Source organism: Anomaloglossus baeobatrachus, chromosome 9, assembly GCF_048569485.1.
Source record: "Anomaloglossus baeobatrachus isolate aAnoBae1 chromosome 9, aAnoBae1.hap1, whole genome shotgun sequence".
Taxonomy (NCBI): Eukaryota; Metazoa; Chordata; class Amphibia; order Anura; family Aromobatidae; genus Anomaloglossus; species Anomaloglossus baeobatrachus.
In genome coordinates this window covers 113,890,218-113,900,319 of record NC_134361.1, presented here as the reverse complement: position 1 = coordinate 113,900,319, position 10,102 = coordinate 113,890,218, and the positions used below count along the sequence as shown (strand labels likewise).

General features: G+C 53.1%; 1 protein-coding gene across 1 annotated transcript in view; it reads left to right on the top strand.

The window, feature by feature from the left end:
* Positions 1–10,102, top strand: part of DCX (doublecortin) — a 231,654-nt gene that overhangs the window by 198,727 nt on the left and 22,825 nt on the right. The window lies entirely within an intron of this gene.

Genomic DNA, 10,102 nt, shown 5'->3' with positions numbered 1-10,102 from the left:
AGGAATAGATATGTGACAACTCAAACAGACCCATGAATAAATTAGCGAAAATAGGTGCAGCCCTCGAGCCCATCGCTGTGCCACAGCGTTGATGGTACAATACATCTTGAAAGGTAAAGAAGTTATTCAACAGAATAAACCTCATACCCTCCAGCAAAAACTCTTTTTGCGGAATAGGCAATCTTTCATCAACTTCTAGGAACTGTCTGAAGCATTCCAGCCCCAATTCATGTCGGATGTTAGTATAAAGAGCGGCAATATCAAGTGTGACAAAACAGTATGAGTCCATCCAACTCACATCTTTAATAGTATTAATCAGATGTGTGGAATCCCTCAGGTAACTCCTGAGATTAATAACATGTGGTCGCATGATCTGATCCACGTATGCAGCCAGATTCTCAGTCAGAGACCCAATCCCTGATATGATGGGTCTGCCTGGGGGATTATGGAGGCATTTATGTATTTTGGGTAGATGGTAATAGAATGCTACCCTCGGATTTTTTACTTCCAGGAATTTGCTCTCGTGTTTATTTAGAACCCCTTGAGCAATAGCTCTCTGTATTAGGCCACGGTAATCTAGGACAGACTGATTGTAAGTGGTTATATCAGTAACCTCGTAATGGAGGGGGTTGGACAGATTCCTTAGAGTCTCTTTGATGTATGCACCTCTGTCCTGTATTACAATTCCTCCTCCCTTGTCAGCATTTTTAATAATAAGAGAAGTGTTATTTTTTAGTGCCATTAGAGCGCATCTTTCTTCTCTGGTAAGGTTAATTCTTGAGGGAGAATTCTTATTCTGCAATTCCTTGAAATCCTCCTGTGAGGCAAATCCCGGGATATGAAGATGAATTATGACTTCCAGTCATAATCGCTCATCACTCCCTGGCAGTGCCCCCCTCCCTTCTTGTTCTCAATGTCCAGCATCTGTGAAGGTGTTACACCTCCATGGCCATCTCCTGTGATATGGAGATGAGATGATGTGGGAACAATGGACACAGGAGGACTCCCTGCCGTGACCCTGTGGTAGGAGCTGCTATCTAATTAGCAAGCTTGGAAGTATCCAGACAGAACGACTCCAGTAAAAAATGGTTCATATCTCGCAAGCCATATTTCCGATAAATATGGCAACCATAAAAATGGTGTCTCCGCATGCGGACGATGCTGGCACACCCTTTTTATGGGAGCGGGAGCTTGGGAAATACCCCAGGCGTGATATCAGCCAATGTGGAACTAGTAGACGAGTCATGAGTCCTCTCATTCTGTAGCTAAATTCATAACTGTCACAATGAGAGCGTCGGCGTCCGCCTACGACGCTCCCAGGCAAAGTTATGGCCATATTCCATGTTGTGGATTTTGTCCATAACTCCAGCCAGGGGTGGAGCAGTGCTCCCTCTGAGGTCACGAAGGTAGGAGGGGACCTGGATTTGCCCAGGTTGATAACCCTACTTCGGCCATTTTCCAGTGTTCTTTCGCTGGGGGTCACGTGCAGGAAACATCTGTGGGAGTTCCTAGAAACCTGGTCTACAGCGCCCCCCTGTGGCCAGACGCACAAGGTAACTGATTGAATTGCATACCTGTTTGTAAACCATGCTTTATCTGTAACTGTACTCTGACATATGTATATTCTGTAGATTCCCTATTGTATATATTGTAGTTTCTAGTGTGCTTTAGGCTGATTAAATTATATAATTAATCTTGGGCTGTTCTGTTATCTCGATCTTGAATCCCACGTCTGTGTGTTCGGCTAATAGTTACCGTGAAGCGGTTGGTGGCAGCGAGTTGTGCCAAGGATTATTGTGGGGAGGCCAGTGAGATCCGGGGAGGTTTTATATATTCCGCCCGCGGAGGTCGGGGGAATATATACCCTACTCTCACCGGGGACCCTTCAATAATCGGCATAAGTAGTATAGCGGCCTCCTTGCTTATCGTCGGGCAATTCCATAATTGGCCTGACTATAAGAGGGGCGCTAGAGAGCGCATCACGTGCTCTGTCTGTCGGTCGGGAGGTATAAAGGAGGGGTGACCCCCACTTGTTACCCCCCGATTGTGACGTACTGGTAGCCAGCGCGGGGGATTTCTGAGTGACCCCCCCGGTGGTTTGTGACATATTGGTGGCAGCGGTGGGATCGAGATAATAGTGTGTGTGAGTGTGAGACCCATACTCCCAGACACTAAAGACTGCCTGCAGCAGCTGTGGCTGCTGGGGTCTTCAGACTAGCTCAACACTAGAGTGTCAGAGTGCAGATACTGTAAGGTGTGTGGAGGCATCAGGTGTCAGTTCTGTGTCAGTGACCAAAAGTCTGCAAGAATGGCTGAGAGCACCAGGAGCAAAGCCAAAGGAATGGCCGATGCTAAGGCCAGAGACGATGAGGAGGTTGTCCACGAGTCCTCCAGGAGCCAGACGCCAGAGAACAGCTCTGCAGAGGACATCGCACAACCTGGCACTGCTGGACAAAATGAGGAGGAGCTCGCCCAAGGGTCCTCAACGAGCCAGATGCCAGCCCTCCGCTCTGAAATGGACAGTGAATCACCTGGCTCTGCGGCGTGCCGCAGATCACCACTTGCCAATCCCTCCGGCCTGAGAGGTGCAGAGGCCCTCCTTCAAGCTGCCTTGGCCAGGCTTATGGCTGGAGACCGGGATACCTACGAGATACTCATGGCCGAGCGTGGGCGACAGGCAGCGCGTGACGCTGAGGCTGCGGAGCGGCAAGCAGCGCGTGACGCTGAGGCTGCGGAACGGCAAGCAGCGCGTGAGGCTGCGGAGCGGCAGGCAGCGCGTGAAGAGCGAGAGCGACAGGCAGACCGTGACTACCAGCTGCAGCTAGCTCAGCTCCGGCCCTCATCAGCCACATGTGACCTTCAAAACACCAAACTTCCAAAGGTCCGTGTTGAGGACTTCCCAGTGCTGGAGAAGGATGGAGACTTGGACTCTTTCCTGACTGCTTTTGAACGGACTTGCTTGCAGCACCATCTGGACAAGGATCAGTGGGCCAAATACCTGACCCCCCGTCTAAGGGGTAAGGCCCTGGATATCCTTGGGGACTTGCCTGCTGAGGCAGATCAGGGCTACGACACCATCAAGCGGGCCTGATCCAACAGTACAACCTCACTCCAGAGTCCTACCGCAAGAAGTTCCGGACCCTGCAAAAGGGACCAAAGGACTCCTGGGCTGACCACCGGCGGGCACTTGCCCGAGCTGCCGACCACTGGACCCAAGGCCTGCAGCTTTCCACCGGACCGGAGATCCTGGACTTGTTCATCACGGAGCAACTCTTGTGGAACTGCCCTGAGGATCTCCGCCAGTTCATCCGAGACCAGAAGCCAAAGGGATCCACGGCTACAGCTGCCCTGGCCGATGACTACACCAACAATCGGGCTCCTGAGGCCAGGAGAGCAGCCACCAGCAGCACCTGGAGAGGGGGTAAGATGAACTCTGCGACTGCCCCACCTGCCCCTAGACTGCAGGGGGTGTCCCCCTCAACTCCCCTCTCCAGGCCCGTGCCAGAACCAAGACGGTGCCACCAGTGCAACCTACCTGGACACTTCAAGGCCATGTGCCCTCAGCGTCCCAAGGCCCCGGCTCCGTCCCAAGGGCCGCCCAAGGTGTATTGTGTGGGTGGGGGTGGTGGTAGGTCCCTGGACAGCTTCCAACCTGTCACCGTCGGCCGGTCTGTGACCATAGGACTGCGAGACAGCGCCTCGGAGGTGACTCTGGTGCGGCCTGACATGGTGTCCCCCCAAGACTTGATCCCTGGAAAAACCCTCGCTGTCTCCGGGATTGGAGGCATTGACCCGGCGCTGCCTGTTGCTGACATTTATGTGGACTGGGGCGCAGGGCGAGGGGTGAGGGAGGTGGGGGTAACTGATCGGATCCCTGCAAACGTGCTACTTGGGACAGATTTGGGGCAGATAACCTCCCAGTTTGGGCCCCCCCCAAGGGCTGAACCTTCAGCCCGTACTGACATGACTCCTAACAATGTTAATGTGTTATCTATGAATGATGTAAGGGAGGAGGGAGTGAACTCTGATATTTCTGCTTGCATAGACACCATAGACACACACTCAGCTGCAGCTGTGACAGGGGAGGGGGTCAGAGAAAGGTGTGACAATGCCTCTACAAGTAACCAGCCAGTGAGCTGGGATCTGTTGCCCTCTGCAGGGATAAGCAGAGAGCAGGGTGCTGCAGGGGGAGGACCAGTGTGTGGGGTGGGGGCTACCACAGCAAATGTGGGGTCCCCAGAGATTTCACAGCGGGGTTCTGTTGCTGCAGGAGGGGAACAGGCAGGTGAGATTGGGGCCGGTCCAGGAGCGGAAGTGCTCCCAGGTAAGATCTCGGTGCATGGTTCCCCCACAACCGGGGTGTCAGGAAGCCAGGTAGGTCTGCCTGAACCGGCGACTTGGTCAGGAACGGAGGAGGAGCAGGCACGACCCACGGTCGCAGCGGCTGTGGCCGCTGTCACCCGCAGTGGGAGTGCTGGAAGCCAAGGGGCCTCCCGGAGGTCCGATAGCTCTTCCCCTTCTGACCAAGTGGCAGCCGAGTCAGGCGGAGGCCAGGACACAGGTCCCGGGGTACTGACCGAAGATGTGACAGTCTCGTCGATTCTGGCCACATCTAGTCAGGGGTTTCAGGCAGCGTTAGAAGCTGACGACAGCCTGAAAGCTCTTAAGGAGCAGGCGGCACAGCCTCCCTCGGACTCGGACCCGGAGCGAGTGGTCTGGGACCAAGGACGGCTGTACCGGGCCACGGTCCAGCATGGTTCACCGGAGGCGTGGCCCAGGGACCGACAGCTGGTGGTACCCTATCCGTTCCGGACGGAGTTGTTGCGGATCGCACATGAGATTCCGATGGCCGGACACCTAGGGATCGCTAAGACCAAGGCCAGGTTAAACCAGCATTTCTACTGGCCAAAAATGGGGGCCGATGTGGCTGCCTACTGCCGTTCGTGTGAAACCTGTCAGAGAGTGGGGAAGGCGGGGCCACACCCCAAAGCCCCACTAGTATCTCTGCCAATCATCGATGAGCCTTTCAGGAGGGTGGCTGTGGATCTGGTCGGCCCGCTGGCCATCCCCAGCAGCTCCGGGAAACGCTTCATACTGACGGTAGTGGACTATGCCACCCGGTACCCAGAAGCAGTGGCCTTGTCGTCCATTCGGGCTGACAAGGTGGCCACCGCATTGCTGGAGATTTTCTCCAGAGTGGGTTTTCCCCAGGAAATGCTCACGGACCGGGGGACCCAATTCATGTCCCAGCTGATGGAGGCCCTCTGTAAGCAAGTCCAGGTGCGACATCTGGTGGCCAGCCCGTACCATCCACAGACTAATGGCCTGTGCGAGCGGTTTAATGGCACCTTAAAGCAGATGCTTAAGATGTTGGTCGACTCCCATGGGCGTGACTGGGAGCGGTATCTCCCACACCTGTTATTTGCTTACCGGGAGGTTCCACAGGGCTCAACAGGATTCTCACCGTTTGAGCTCCTGTACGGGCGACGTGTGCGGGGCCCCCTGGCTCTGGTGAAAGAGGCTTGGGAAGGGGATTTGGCCACCCCTGGAGTGTCGGTTATCGAGTATGTCGTGCGCTTCCGGGACAAAATGCAGGCCTTGACGCAACTGGTACACGACAATATGGCTCAAGCCCAGGCCGATCAGAAGCGTTGGTACGACCAGAACGCTTGTGAGAGGACCTACCAAGTGGGTCAAAAGGTGTGGGTACTGGTCCCCGTACCACAGGACAAGCTTCAGGCAGCCTGGGAAGGCCCATACCTCGTGTACCAGCAGCTCAACCCTGTGACGTACCTGGTCACCCTGGACCCTGCCCGTGGAAGGCGGAAGCCCTTCCATGTGAACATGATGAAGGCACATCATGAGCGGGAGGCATGTGCGCTCCCCGTGTGCAACCTGCCCGAGGAGGGAGAAGCGGAGACCCTCTTGGATATGCTAGCCCAGGTTAGGGCAGGCGGATCCATTGAGGATGTGGAGGTTGGCCACCAGCTCCTGGAGGACCAACGGTCCCAGCTGCGGGCCACCCTACACCCCTTCCGGGGGTTGTTTACCAACCAGCCCGGAAGGACTAACTTGGCTGTCCATCACGTGGACACTGGGGATCATCCCCCGATCCGGCGTTCAGCATATCGGGTCTCCCTGGAGGTGCAGCAACACATGCGCCAGGAGATTGACGAGATGCTGAAGCTGGGGGTGATCCAGGCATCCAACAGCGCTTGGGCCTCGCCTGTAGTCCTCGTCCCTAAGAAGGACCGAACCACTCGGTTCTGCGTGGACTACAGGGGGCTCAATGCTGTCACGGTCGCCGATGCGTACCCAATGCCACGCATCGATGACCTGCTCGATCAGTTGGCCGGGGCTCAGTACCTGACCATCATGGATCTGAGCCGGGGATATTGGCAGATCCCCCTGACTCGCAAGGCCAGGGAACGCTCTGCCTTTATTACCCCATTTGGACTGTACGAGTCCACGGTGATGCCATTCGGGATGAGGAATGCCCCTGCCACCTTCCAGCGGATGGTCAACACCCTGCTCAAGGGACTTGAAGGGTACGCGGCCGCGTACCTGGATGACATTGCCGTCTTCAGTCCCACCTGGGAGGACCACCTAGAGCATCTAGCACAGGTGCTCAGGCGGATCCACCGGGCAGGTTTGACCATCAAGCCGGGAAAGTGTCAGCTGGCCATGAGCGAGGTCCAGTACCTCGGTCACCGGGTAGGCGGGAGAACACTGAAGCCCGAGCCTGAGAAAGTGGAGGCCATCGCATCCTGGCCCACCCCCAGGACCAAGAAGCAGGTGATGTCCTTCTTGGGGACCGCCGGGTACTATAGGAGGTTTGTTCCACGCTATAGTAGCCTGGCAAAGCCCTTGACGGACCTCACCAAGAAGAAGCTGCCCTCTGCAGTCGATTGGACAATGGACTGCGAGACAGCCTTCCAGGCCCTAAAGGACGCCCTGTCCAGCCCGCCCGTGCTACAGGCAGCCGACTTCACGCGGCCGTTTGTAGTACAGACCGACGCCAGTGACTTCGGCCTCGGTGCGGTGCTCAGCCAGGTGGACTCTGCGAGCCAAGAGCACCCAGTCTTGTACCTGAGCAGGAAGCTGTTACCAAGGGAAGTGGCCTATTCCACGATGGAGAAGGAGTGCCTGGCCATAGTGTGGGCCCTGCAGCGTCTGCAACCCTATCTATACGGGCGCCACTTCATCGTGGAGATGGACCACAATCCCCTCAGCTGGTTGCACACCGTCTCTGGGACGAATGGGCGATTGTTGCGATGGAGCCTTGCGCTCCAGCAATACAACTTCACCATTCGCCACAAAAGGGGCCGTGACCACGGTAACGCAGACGGGCTGTCCCGACAAGGAGAGGTCGCGGACGGGCGCACGGGGGAACACCGGAGTGTGCTGCCCCCTAGCGCCCTCAAAAGGGGGGAGGTGTGAGGCAAATCCCGGGATATGAAGATGAATTATGACTTCCAGTCATAATCGCTCATCACTCCCTGGCAGTGCCCCCCTCCCTTCTTGTTCTCAATGTCCAGCATCTGTGAAGGTGTTACACCTCCATGGCCATCTCCTGTGATATGGAGATGAGATGATGTAGGAACAATGGACACAGGAGGACTCCCTGCCGTGACCCTGTGGTAGGAGCTGCTATCTAATTAGCAAGCTTGGAAGTATCCAGACAGAACGACTCCAGTAAAAAATGGTTCATATCTCGCAAGCCATATTTCCGATAAATATGGCAACCATAAAAATGGTGTCTCCGCATGCGGACGATGCTGGCACACCCTTTTTATGGGAGCGGGAGCTTGGGAAATACCCCAGGCGTGATATCAGCCAATGTGGAACTAGTAGACGAGTCATGAGTCCTCTCATTCTGTAGCTAAATTCATAACTGTCACAATGAGAGCGTCGGCGTCCGCCTACGACGCTCCCAGGCAAAGTTATGGCCATATTCCATGTTGTGGATTTTGTCCATAACTCCAGCCAGGGGTGGAGCAGTGCTCCCTCTGAGGTCACGAAGGTAGGAGGGGACCTGGATTTGCCCAGGTTGATAACCCTACTTCGGCCATTTTCCAGTGTTCTTTCGCTGGGGGTCACGTGCAGGAAACATCTGTGGGAGTTCCTAGAAACCTGGTCTACAGCGCCCCCCTGTGGCCAGACGCACAAGGTAACTGATTGAATTGCATACCTGTTTGTAAACCATGCTTTATCTGTAACTGTACTCTGACATATGTATATTCTGTAGATTCCCTATTGTATATATTGTAGTTTCTAGTGTGCTTTAGGCTGATTAAATTATATAATTAATCTTGGGCTGTTCTGTTATCTCGATCTTGAATCCCACGTCTGTGTGTTCGGCTAATAGTTACCGTGAAGCGGTTGGTGGCAGCGAGTTGTGCCAAGGATTATTGTGGGGAGGCCAGTGAGATCCGGGGAGGTTTTATATATTCCGCCCGCGGAGGTCGGGGGAATATATACCCTACTCTCACCGGGGACCCTTCAATAATCGGCATAAGTAGTATAGCGGCCTCCTTGCTTATCGTCGGGCAATTCCATAATTGGCCTGACTATAAGAGGGGCGCTAGAGAGCGCATCACGTGCTCTGTCTGTCGGTCGGGAGGTATAAAGGAGGGGTGACCCCCACTTGTTACCCCCCGATTGTGACGTACTGGTAGCCAGCGCGGGGGATTTCTGAGTGACCCCCCCGGTGGTTTGTGACACCTCCAATACAAGATCATTGAAAGTCTTAATATGGTGTTATAACCATATTAAGACTTTCAATGATCTTGTATTGGAGGATTTCAAGGAATTGCAGAATAAGAATTCTCCCTCAAGAATTAACCTTACCAGAGAAGAAAGATGCGCTCTAATGGCACTAAAAAATAACACTTCTCTTATTATTAAAAATGCTGACAAGGGAGGAGGAATTGTAATACAGGACAGAGGTGCATACATCAAAGAGGCTCTAAGGAATCTGTCCAACCCCCTCCATTACGAGGTTACTGATATAACCACTTACAATCAGTCTGTCCTAGATTACCGTGCCCTAATACAGAGAGCTATTGCTCAAGGGGTTCTAAATAAACACGAGAGCAAATTCCTGGAAGTAAAAAATCCGAGGGTAGCGTTCTATTACCATCTACCCAAAATACATAAATGCCTCCATAATCCCCCAGGCAGACCCATCATATCAGGGATTGGGTCTCTGACTGAGAATCTGGCTGCATACGTGGATCAGATCATGCGACCACATGTTATTAATCTCAGGAGTTACCTGAGGGATTCCACACATCTGATTAATACTATTAAAGATGTGAGTTGGATGGACTCATACTGTTTTGTCACACTTGATATTGCCGCTCTTTATACTAACATCCGACATGAATTGGGGCTGGAATGCTTCAGACAGTTCCTAGAAGTTGATGAAAGATTGCCTATTCCGCAAAAAGAGTTTTTGCTGGAGGGTATGAGGTTTATTCTGTTGAATAACTTCTTTACCTTTCAAGATGTATTGTACCATCAACGCTGTGGCACAGCGATGGGCTCGAGGGCTGCACCTATTTTCGCTAATTTATTCATGGGTCTGTTTGAGTTGTCACATATCTATTTCTCCGATCTGTTTAGACATGTCATCGTGTACAAAAGGTATATCGATGACCTGTTCTTTATATGGGATGATTCAGGTAAAAACCTGCACGACTTCTTGAGATGCATACTGAATAATGATTGGGGTCTTACGTTCACACCCACTATAGAAAGGGGATCTATTGATTTCTTGGATCTCACCATTGCACACGACAGAGGGACTATTTATACTAAAACTTTTTTCAAAAAGGTCGACAGCAATGGGTACATTGATTTTACAAGTAGCCACTACAACAAATGGCTTACCAATGTGCCCAGGAATCAATTTCAGAGAGTGAGGAGGAATTGCACCCTTGATAGTGACTATAAGGAACAGGCTATGATTCTTAAGGATAGGTTCCTAGATAAAAAATACCCCCCATCGCTAATCAAGAAAGCATATCAGGTGAACAAGGATCTGAGCCAGATAGAATTGACTACACGGAGTGTTGCTTCTGGGATAAAAAATGGTCCC